The sequence below is a fragment of the Hippoglossus hippoglossus genome, chromosome 5 (genome assembly GCF_009819705.1).
Source record: "Hippoglossus hippoglossus isolate fHipHip1 chromosome 5, fHipHip1.pri, whole genome shotgun sequence".
Lineage (NCBI taxonomy): Eukaryota > Metazoa > Chordata > Actinopteri > Pleuronectiformes > Pleuronectidae > Hippoglossus > Hippoglossus hippoglossus.
The window spans coordinates 30,729,524-30,740,440 of NC_047155.1; the positions used below are offsets into that span (position 1 = coordinate 30,729,524).

General features: G+C 40.1%; 1 long non-coding RNA gene across 1 annotated transcript; it reads right to left on the minus strand.

Annotated features, from left to right (window-relative positions):
* Positions 1 to 2,204: 2,204 nt before the first annotated feature.
* LOC117762285 lies at positions 2,205 to 5,452 on the minus strand. The gene is made up of 3 exons (XR_004613991.1): positions 5,281 to 5,452; positions 3,829 to 3,834; positions 2,205 to 2,216 (listed from the first exon to the last, which is right to left on the minus strand). It is a non-coding gene; the product is annotated as an uncharacterized LOC117762285 (long non-coding RNA).
* Positions 5,453 to 10,917: the final 5,465 nt, after the last annotated feature.

Here is a 10,917-nt window from a genome sequence, read left to right on the forward strand (position 1 = left end):
TTTATTTTTTTAAATCCAGCCTGGATCCTCGACCCCTTCTCTGTGGCTCTTGGTTCTGGCACCCCCTATATCAGTTCCTGGTTTGTTCTTTGCTTAGTTCTTCCCCTCTGGGTCATATTCATCTGATAAATCAGGCAACTGTGAGTTTGTGCAGCTAGTACCATGTTTTTTGCATGTGCATCTCTTTGTGCTGCAGTCTTTCTTGCAACTACAGCGGACTACATCTAGTATTTCTGGTGGTGATCGGTCATTATTGGCATAAATCTCCCATCCAAAACATGCCACCCCCAGTCTTTTGGGTTCACTTCCCCCTTTCCACTCCATCATTTGGTAAAAGACCCGAAGACTATGGAACTTTGCAGCTGTTGATGTTGGAGGGAGAGTTTGAGGTTCCACTGGAGATGAGTTCTGAGTTACTTTATCACAGAATCGCCTGTATCTCAGCATATCCAGTGATTCATCTTTTTCACCCCCATACAGTGATACTAGAGCTTTTTCACCTGCTGCAATGATGATGCCTTTTCCCACATTTTCCTGTGACTGGCTGAACACCTTAGCTTGTTCGAGAAAGCTAGTGTCATTCTTTACTTTTTTCAGTGCCATTCCCTTTCCTATGCCAAATAGACGAGACGTAGAATCACAGACTAAAATGGCATGGATAAAGAGGAGATTGTCACACACTTTGGGACCAAGTAACTCCTTCGTCTGCTTTATGCACCATATCCGTCTTGTTTTTGTTGCTTTCTTTGGTTCTGGTGCCAGAAACAGCTCCTGTGCATTCAGATCAGCATGATGCAACAAGAGTACTAACAAGTCTGTGTCATCACCTACTAAGACTGTGTCTTTTGTTCTGGCAGAGGCAATGGCAGTTTGGACAATGAGCACATCTGCATTGTGCTTTGCATGGTCTGTGATACACCCAGCCCTCTCAAGTTTATCACTGAGATAAACCAAGAACCATTGTTTGTTTTCCTTATTGTTAAGGAACTGATCCTTTTTGGATTGGATGATCATGTCACCAGAGAAGTGTACAGTCACACCGGGAGTAACACCTATTCGACGCAGTTGAGTGGCGTCTTTTATTGTTGGTTCTTCTTTGTAGCCATCAAAGACTATGACAGTAGCCGTACCATATTTCTGTGTGACATATCTGACATACATTTCACCAGGGAAGGGTTCTCAGTGAATGGGTCTTTCTTTTTGAGATAGGTGACCAGGGCAAGAGTGTCACTGACATCTCTAGTCTGCCTGGCCTTGGAAAGGTCTTTATGTTGGTCGCTGGTCTCATATGAGACACCCGTGAAGGACTGCATAGCATTGTTGATGTTTGCACATGCTGGCATTGAGAGGACCAACACCAAGCATTGAGTCTCTGTAAATCATTTTCCTCTTGTTATGCCTCCATGTGTTTTTACACTTCTCATGAGCACCTGCTCAATAATGAGATCAGTGGACAGTCCAGCCCAATACCTGTTGCTCCGCCTCACTACGTGAAATCCCTCCTCAAATTTCTTGTGGACATCTGGATGTGTTTCAGGTAGGGCTGTCATCATTTGCAGGTATACATAGGCTGACTTTGCATATAGTCTGTGTCCAGAAGCGGCAAAGTAGGGTAGCATATCATGAACACACTGAAGGTGCAATCTCCAGTTGCCTGTCCTCTCAGCTTTGATGAAGTTTCTCAGAATATCAATCATGTCCATGTACTGCAGCCAAAGCTGTGCTGTCCTCATATGCATTGTTTCCTTCTTGTTGTTGAGTGCACTCTGGATCTCTCCAAAACCTCAGCAGAACAAAGTTCTTCCATCGGCATATTAGAGGACATGGCTTGGTCATATAGCTCACTTGCAATACTCAAGTCAGTTGTGACTGTTTCTTGGGTATCGGGAACTTCCTCATCTGGCTCAGTATCAGCGGCAGGCATCATCTCAACTGGAGGTTGTTCTACTGTGTCTTTGGTTGGTAGCGGCACATTGTAAGCATCAGTCAGCAACATGGTGTTAAGTGCGGCATCCACTAGCATGTGACCGTGAACTGCCCTGGACACAGCCTTGCCAGACATCATGTGGCACACTGTATTTCCAGCATACACCACCTCTAGTAGCTCCTTCCAGTCCAGACCCTGCCATTAAATGTCCAATGCTACCCAAGAAGCTCATTTGCATGTGAAATCCCCCAAGCCTGAGGACTATTCGCTTGAGTTCATTGTTGCTTGGCTGAGACTGGATAATGGTCAAGGCTTTCCAGAAAAGGGGTTGGTCGAACGTCAGAACAGGGGTCACATCATACTGCAGAGCTTGAGTTGCCACAAACCTCAATGTTGAGTATATGCAGGATTCATCACTGGGATCAAGATCAATCATTGGAAGGAATGTTACTGAAGCTCTCCCAGGGTGTTCACCTAGATGCAGCATCTGCATCATACCAGACCATGATGGCCTTTGAGAGTGAAGGAGTAGGGATGTCTTCCACAAAACATCCAGCTGTGATGTTTTGTTATCTGCTGGCAACAGAGCCAGTGGCTGATACACAATAGGTTCACATATAGGAGGAATCTTAAAGTACTGAATGTTTATGCGACCAACCGCAGCAATATCTGCAGCAGTCACTTGGATCTTTGGAACAGGTTTGTTTTGTTGCATTCCTGGTGTAATACAAGCGATTATTAGGACAGCCTTTTTTCACTTGCGTAATATCTCCAAAATCAGACATGTCCTTTCTCAAAAGGATGCAGAAAAACTAATCCACGCCTTTGTTACATCCAGACTGGATTATTGTAATTCCTTATTATCAGGCTCCAGCAGTAAGTCGTTAAAGACTCTGCAGCTTGTCCAAAATGCCGCAGCACGTGTCCTGACAAGAACCAAGAAAAGAGAGCACATGTCTCCTGTATTAGCTTCGCTACACTGGCTTCCGGTTAAATCTAGAATAGAATTTAAAATTCTCCTCCTCACCTTCAAGGCCCTTAACAATATGGCACCATTATATCTTAAAGAGCTGTTAGTACCTTATCAACCCACTAGAGCACTGCGCTCCCAGAATTCAGGCTTACTTGTCGTCCCTAAAGTCTCTAAAAGTAGAGTAGGAGCCAGAGCTTTCAGCTATCAAGCTCCTCTCCTGTGGAATCATCTCCCACTTTCAGTTCGGGAGGCAGACACCATCTGTACGTTTAAGAGTAGGCTTAAAACCTTCCTTTTTGATAAAGCTTATAGTTAGAGCTGGTCCAGGCTTGTCCTAGACCTGCTCTTAGTTAGGCTGCTATAGGTTTAGAAGGTCGGGGGACACACGGAGCTTCTCTTTCCAGCTTCTCCTTCCTCTTCTCAATCTTTATCACATCAAAGTAATTCATATCCCATCAATACATGTTACTGACTTGACTTCTTCCCCGGAGTCCCTTTGCCTTATCGTCCGCAGATCCAGGGCCGCGGCTGTGGCCACATCATGGATTAGGATCTGTGGATCACGTATCAGAGGTCGTAATGGTGGATCCAGTATGGTGGATTCTGTATCGTGCTGGCTGATCGTGATAATAAAGGCAGATCCTTTATCGTGTTGGCATCAGATACTGGTAGTGGACCACGACCGAGGTGGCAGCTGATGATGGATCCTAATGGCGGCAGTGGACAATAACTGTGGACTATAGTGGCATCCGATCTTGATGGTGGATCATGATCTTGCTGGCTGCTGACCATGGACTATGATTGCAGCAGGACTGCTCGATACATAGTATTTCTCCTCAGACACTTGACCATTAATGACATTAATCCACCAATTCACTGACCTTCAGTTATACTTCAAAATGTTTACCCTAATCAATGCTGCTAAAACCTTTATCTTGATGTTCTCCTTTACACTTGACATCCATTGCACTTCTGTCCGTCCTGGGAGAGGGATCCCTCACATGTGGCTCTCTCTGAGGTTTCTACGTTCTTTTTTCCCTGTTAAAAGGGTTTTTAAGTAGTTTTTCCTTACTCTTGTTGAGGGTTAAGGGCAGAGGATGTCACACCATGTTAAAGCCCTATGAGACAAATTGTGATTTGTGAATATGGGCTATACAAATAAAATTTGATTGATTGATTGATTATACCCATTCCATGGAACGTCCCAGTACCATCAATGGTTGCCACATTGTGGTCGACGTTGTCTGCAACATATTGTATATGATGCTCTTCTGTGAATCCAGGGATCTCAGTCCCTTGTGCCACTGCTGCACTCTGTTCATATTTCATCACATCTGCATAGGAACAGGCAAAACCATGCTCATGGAGTGTGTTTACCAAAAAGCGTGACGCAAAATGGTGATGCATCTGGACCCCTAGGCCAAGCTGAAGAGGTGCAATCATCGTCCTTGATCTTATTGCTTGCATGATGGACTGTCCGATTGATGCAACCTTTGTATCAATGTTTTTACCAGCAAACATATTCCTCAGTAGAACTTGTAGTGACTCTGGAACATAGCTTGCAGCAGCTGCAATGTCACTTGAGTCTGGGTAAGAATCGTTTAGGACTTCCATGAATTTGACATCACTTCCAATTAACTTTGCAGCGGTTTTAATTATATTCAGCTTCTCATCTTCTGGATTCTTAGATTTTTGTTGCTTGTGAAATTCACGAAGAATTGAGTGGGCTGTGTCTCGCAAAGTGACCACACATTGATTTTCCAGGCCAGTCATTATTACTCTATCTCCAAAGTGTTCCTTTATTTTAATTTGCATCCACTTTGCACAATATGGTTCACAACCTGTGTCTTGCAAGTACTCTGTCATCTTTACCATAAGGTCTTGAATAGTAATTTGTTCATCATCGTATTCTTCTAAAAAGTTTGCCACCTTTAGGAATGCTGTTGTTCTCTCATAATCTTCAGGTCTTCCGACTTTGAATCTTTTGGGTTTGTTGCCAGGGTTTGCAGAGAATTGACTCGGAATATTCTTCATATTTCGAAAGTTAGTGTTGCATATGTTGTGGTACATTGCATCGGCTGCATGAAGGTCATTTTCATCACTGAATGACTCATTACATATTTTACACTTCTCCATTTCTCCCTGTTTACATACATTACACACTGCATAAACAAAAAAGAAAAGAAAACAGTGTTGTCTAGCAATGAAATTAGGCCCAATAGAATTTGCTAGTGCTAGCAAGCTAACGTTAGTTCGTTTCAGTAGGCTAGGCGATGCTACTTCAAGATGAAAAGTAGTTTTGGCCTTAAGCAAAATGTGTCTACAGTAAAATGTCTAGTTAGAAAGGAGTTGGTAACTTAAAATGTTCCGCTAGGGTTACTGGCACACATCTTGGATTGATGAGAATTAAACATATTTCCTCAACTAGGATTTCTTAGGACTTTTAGTATGTTGTTCTGGACACCTCATAGAAATGATCTATGCTGAAAAAAATTATTTTACAATTAGTTCTATTTTTGGCTCCAAAATGAGTTACTTTGCCTGGACTATTAGCGGACTACATGGCTTTCATAGTACTGCCATTAGGGTTGCAAAATTCTGGGAATATTCAAAGTTGGAAACTTTCCATGGGAATTAACGGGAATATACGGGAATTAACGGGAATAAACTGGAAATTTTGTGGGTAATTTATACTAACTGTATTTACCTTGTCATATACAGACATAAATATAAACATTTTGTTTTGTCATAAGCTGATTTGAGCCCCTTTGGGCACTTGACTATATGATTCTGCATCTTTGTGGCATTCTTAACATAGGTCTTTGCACAGTATTTGCAAATGTACACAGCCTTTCCTTCTACATTGGCTGGGGTGAAATGTCTCCACACATGAGATAGTGCATGTGGCATTGTTCTGTAGAATAAGATGAGAAAAAAGCTTGTAAAAACCACTAATGCAATGCCAGGGATATAAATAGTTAGCTAAACAATTGGAATCGTCTTTAACAATATTTTACAATTGATGGATAAATGAATAGAAATAGGCTAGATGAACAGATGAACAATCCTCAATCAGCATGCTAATATATTTTCCCCAGTAATATCATCAAAACTTACCTGACTAGTCCTTGGGCTAATACAGTAGTGTGGCCTCAATAGCCCTGCTGTAGTGTGCAGGATGCTGGGAATTATCTGTGCATGTGATGGAAGAATGCACTGCACATGGAAGAATGCACTGTGCATGTGATGGAGAAATTCAACGTGCAGCGTGTACTGCATTCCATACATCTTTAAAATAGAGTTTTGAATGACGTTTTTATTGCTCAGTGTTTAATTTGCGGTAACATTTTTTTTTCAAAATTCCCAAAATTCCCGAGCTTAACTTCCCATGGAAGATTTCCGGAAAGTTTCCGGAAATTTACCGGAGATTTTTTCCGCCCCTTTGCTACCCTAACTGCCATACAAGCCAGTAGACAGTAGACCTTTGGTGTACCCTCAGGTTCGGCTTGTAACGCTATTGCGATTAAAAGCCTGGAACACCTGATGACACAAAGGTACACAAATGAAGATATGTCACTAACATCCACCGGAGTCTGTATAAACGGGACCAAAGGTGATATTGATGTGTTAACTGTATCATATAAAATACATATGCAAGCTCCCTGTTAATTTTTATGTATATAGTTTAAAGCAGGGGTCTTCAACGTTTTTTCAGGCCAAGGACCCCCAAACGGATGGAGAGATGGAGCAGGGACCCCTTACTATATATAGTATAAAATTGTGTTAATAAACTGGGCCTAGTGCCATGTATACACATAGCTACCCTGTTATTGTGCATTCAATACTAAGCTATTCAAATAATACACAGGTTCATATATTCATGTTTTTATTTTAAACATTTGCAAGGTACAGGGTGGCTGTGCCACTGCCATTTATAAACATACATCTTGCATACAACACTGAACTATTAAAATAGTTCACAGATTCATGTTAATGTGTATTTAAAGACATTTAAATTTGTGGGAAAAAAATTGGTTAGAAAAAAAAATTAAAAGATTGTCTAATCAACCAAAAATTCCGCGATCCCCCATGCAGTACCTCCGCGGACCCCCTGTTGAAGACCTCTGGTTTAAAGGATTGTTTTTTTGAGTCAAGGAACAGTTCACATTAATAATTCACTGAAAAATATATATATATAATGCAAAGCACTTTTAAAAAATTGTTTTTGTTTTTCTGAAGTTTCATGCAAACAGTTAAGTTTGCTACTTGCACAGTTCAAATCCATGGTTCCGTGGACAATGTTTTACATATATTGTGGTTATTGAAGTGCGTTATAGTAAAACAGTAAGTTAGTATTGTAGTTCAGCTCCCACTGCTCTGCAGTGATCTTCGTAAAAAAGGACTCGAAGTACGGGCGGACAGTCTCTACCTTTATATCCATTTGTTTCACCCTCCGAGTGATCTCCATTGCGACTGTTGTTTGTTTCAATGTGTGTTACGAATTGTTATTTTCGCTGTTCAAGATGTGTTTTCCAAATTCTCATGAAAAATCTCTTATCTTCTTTGTTCTACCAATTCGCTGGTTAGTGCAGACTGATTCTTCACTTCTTATTTTTCTGAGATAAAGAGCATCTTTAAAGAATAGAAAGGGAATTGAAGCAAAGGAGTTTAAAGGAATTGAAGCAAAGGGGGTTAAAGGAATTGAAGCAAAGGAGGTTTAAGAAATTCAAACAAAGGGGGTTAAAGGACTATGATGTGACTAATAGATCAAAGGAAACCATAAACTGTTTTGCCTGCTGCCGTCTGGCCGACGGTACCGCAGCATCCGGGCCCGCACCACCAGGCTCAGAGACAGCTTCATCCCCCAGGCCATAAGACTTTTAAACTCCTCCAATCTGCAATAACTCCACTAAACCAGCACCTTAGCATATTTGCACTATTGCACATAATTGCATAATTTTTTTCTTTAGGTGTATATATATATTTAGATATATATATTTTATTTTCTATTTTAAATTTTTGATATTCTATTTTATATTATTTTATTCAATATTTTTTTGCTTGTAATATTCGGAGCATTGCTATAAGAGAGCCTGTGACCCAAGCATTTCATTGCCAGCGACTGCTTAATGTAATTGTTGTGCATTTGACAATAAACTCTTGAATCTTGAATCTTGAATCCACTTGGATCGACCTTGTATTGCAGTACCTCTAGGAACGGTGCACCAACTCAGTAGATGGCGGTAATCAGTCCAAAATACTCTGTTTAATCTATGACAATACCATGACACAAAGAAGTTTTTTTACAGTTATCTTCTGGGATCACATGATCAAAGTCCCTTTCCCAACATATTTGAAGGCCCTCCAACTTTGGAAATGTATATAAATATAATCATAGAGTTTTGATGCTCCCTTATTTTTGGGCTCCATCTTAGGTGAGAGATCTTCAATTCCAGTTGTACCTTGAAAATGTGTTTATTTGAAATACAGCAATGCCTAATTTAATAACCAATGCCTAGGTACACTGAGTGGAACTAATGCAGTCCCATCCAAAATGCCATATATTATATAAATATTGTACATTTCATGAAGGTAGGACATGTTTTAGGGCTGTTGGTGTTGGATTGTATTAGTTTTAGCTTGGTGTACCTAATAAACTGCTTCACTTAGTTCCTTATGCAATACGTTACCCTTCATGTCCATTGTATAATACTTTGTGCATTGTCAGGGATTTGTTCTGCAGTTGAAAAACAAATGACTTAAGATAAATTGTGAATAAAATTCACATATTTTTCATTTGGAGAAGTGATGAATGTTACTGTCTGATCTGTGTAAGCACCAAAGTTGGGATCTGCGATTTTGTTTTATGGTTTGTATTAAGCATATATTTAACAAGGCACTTTGTCAACTCCAAATACAAATGACTTCTGAGTCCTGTTTCCTATTGCTTTTTTCAAAATGTCAGTTTTTACTATGTATGACTGATTTTGCCACGCCCATTTCAAATTACTCCAGAATACGTACATTTTCACCACTTTCTAATTTTCAGCAAAGTTTCATAACCTTTTGAGCATGTTAAAGCCCTCAAAAAGCCAATTCATTTGGGTTCGAATAATAATGAATTATCATATTGCTAGTATCTTTGTCTCTTTCTGCCCATTCCGTTGTCACTCTACTTGAAATGTTACACACTGTCTCGTTCTCCATTTACAAAGCAGAAGTTTTGTAGATTAGAAGTAGAATCCATTGTTTCACCTACATGTGCTGATCTATCCAAGGAGCGAGGGCCCTTTAATACTCCTCGCACCTTTAACTTTACATTGAAGTTCTTAAACCATCATCAGAAATACAACTTTTCATCACTGTGTTGGGATAGAGTCGTGATTGCCATTTTGTCTGTGATTCAAAGTTTGAAAATGGTCTGTTCATGTTTGTTTACACCCTCCATGTCTTTTCCTTTTTTTTATGTGCCTTTTACCAAATAGAATTTTCCTTAATCTTGTTGATAATTTGCAACAAGAATTTGATCAAGTGCCTTTCTGAAAAAGATCTAAAACTTATAAAATGTTATGTTTCCATGTAAATAAACGATGTATTTCATTGGCTCTTTTTGTGAATGTAAATCAACGAAATAACCAGTGTCTGCCTGTGGAATTACAGGATTTAATCTGAATTTGTTTGTTCTCTAAAGCTAATGTCCGATTTTTCCTCTTCACATTTGCAGTATGTTGTCCAACATCAGAGTTTACATCACACCCAAGCATCACAGCAGAGAGGGAAAGGGAGAGAGAGAGATCCACACCACAGGCACAGTTGATAACAGCACGTTCACCAAAGACCACGACCTCAGGGTCGTAACAGTCGTCCAAAATATGAGAAAAAAAAATGAAAAAAAGTCATACTTTGGTATGTCGTCCAAAATATGTTAAAAACGTCAACATGTTGCTAGAAAGCACCTAAAAACACAGTTTTGTATTTCGTCCAAAATATGAGGGAAAAAAATGAAAAAAAGTCATATTTGGTATGTTGTCCAAAATATGTTAAAAATGTCGCTAGAAAGCACCTAAAAACTCAGTTTTGTATATCGTCCAAAATCTGAGAAAATAAAATGAAAAAAAGTCATAATTTGGTATGTCGTTGTTACAACCCCGCCCAGGAGAAAGACCAATCACAACATGATATATGAGTCCCCCCTTTCCCAGCTCCCAAGAAGCACCAGCAACAAACAATTTACAGCCCGTTTGTGTTTATTAACTCTTTTGCTTCAGGGTGGGCTAACAGCAAAACAATAAACGAAAACAACCCAAACTTCCCTACTCAAATTAAAGAAACAAAAAGACATGGTACTAACCTAACTCCTCAACCAAAAACAGGGGAAAACATGGCTTAAACAGAAATGCTACCCACCCCTACCAAAACCGGGCTGGTACACAAAGAACAGTTCTTACAACGCTTCACAAGGTGATTCCGGCTGGACGTCTGGCTGGCAGTGGCGAAAGGAGAGAGCGCAGGAGCTGGGGGAAGCCGTCCTCTTATCCTTCAAGCTTGGGGGCTGGAACCAATCAGCTCCCTAGAAACACACCTACACACTCAGTCACTCATCCACTCAGTCACTCGTGGAGCCAGACACACCTGAAACACATCACACCCAAGCATCACAGCAGAGAGGGAGAGAGAGAGGGAGAAAGGGAGAGAGAGAGATCCACACCACAGGCACAGTAGATAACATCACTTTCACCAAAGACCACGACCTCAGGGTCGTAACAGTCGTCCAAAATATGAAAAAAAGTCATACTTAGTTATGTCGTCCAAAATATGTTAAAAACGTCAAAAAGTCTCTAGAAAGCACCTAAAAACAGTTTTGTATTTCGTCCAAAATATGAGAAAAAAAAGAAAAAAGTAATACTTTGGTATGTCGTCCAAAATATGTTAAAAACATCAAAAAGTCGCTAGAAAGCACCTAAAAACTCAGTTTTATATTTCATCCAAAATCTGAGGAAAAAAAAGTCATACCTTG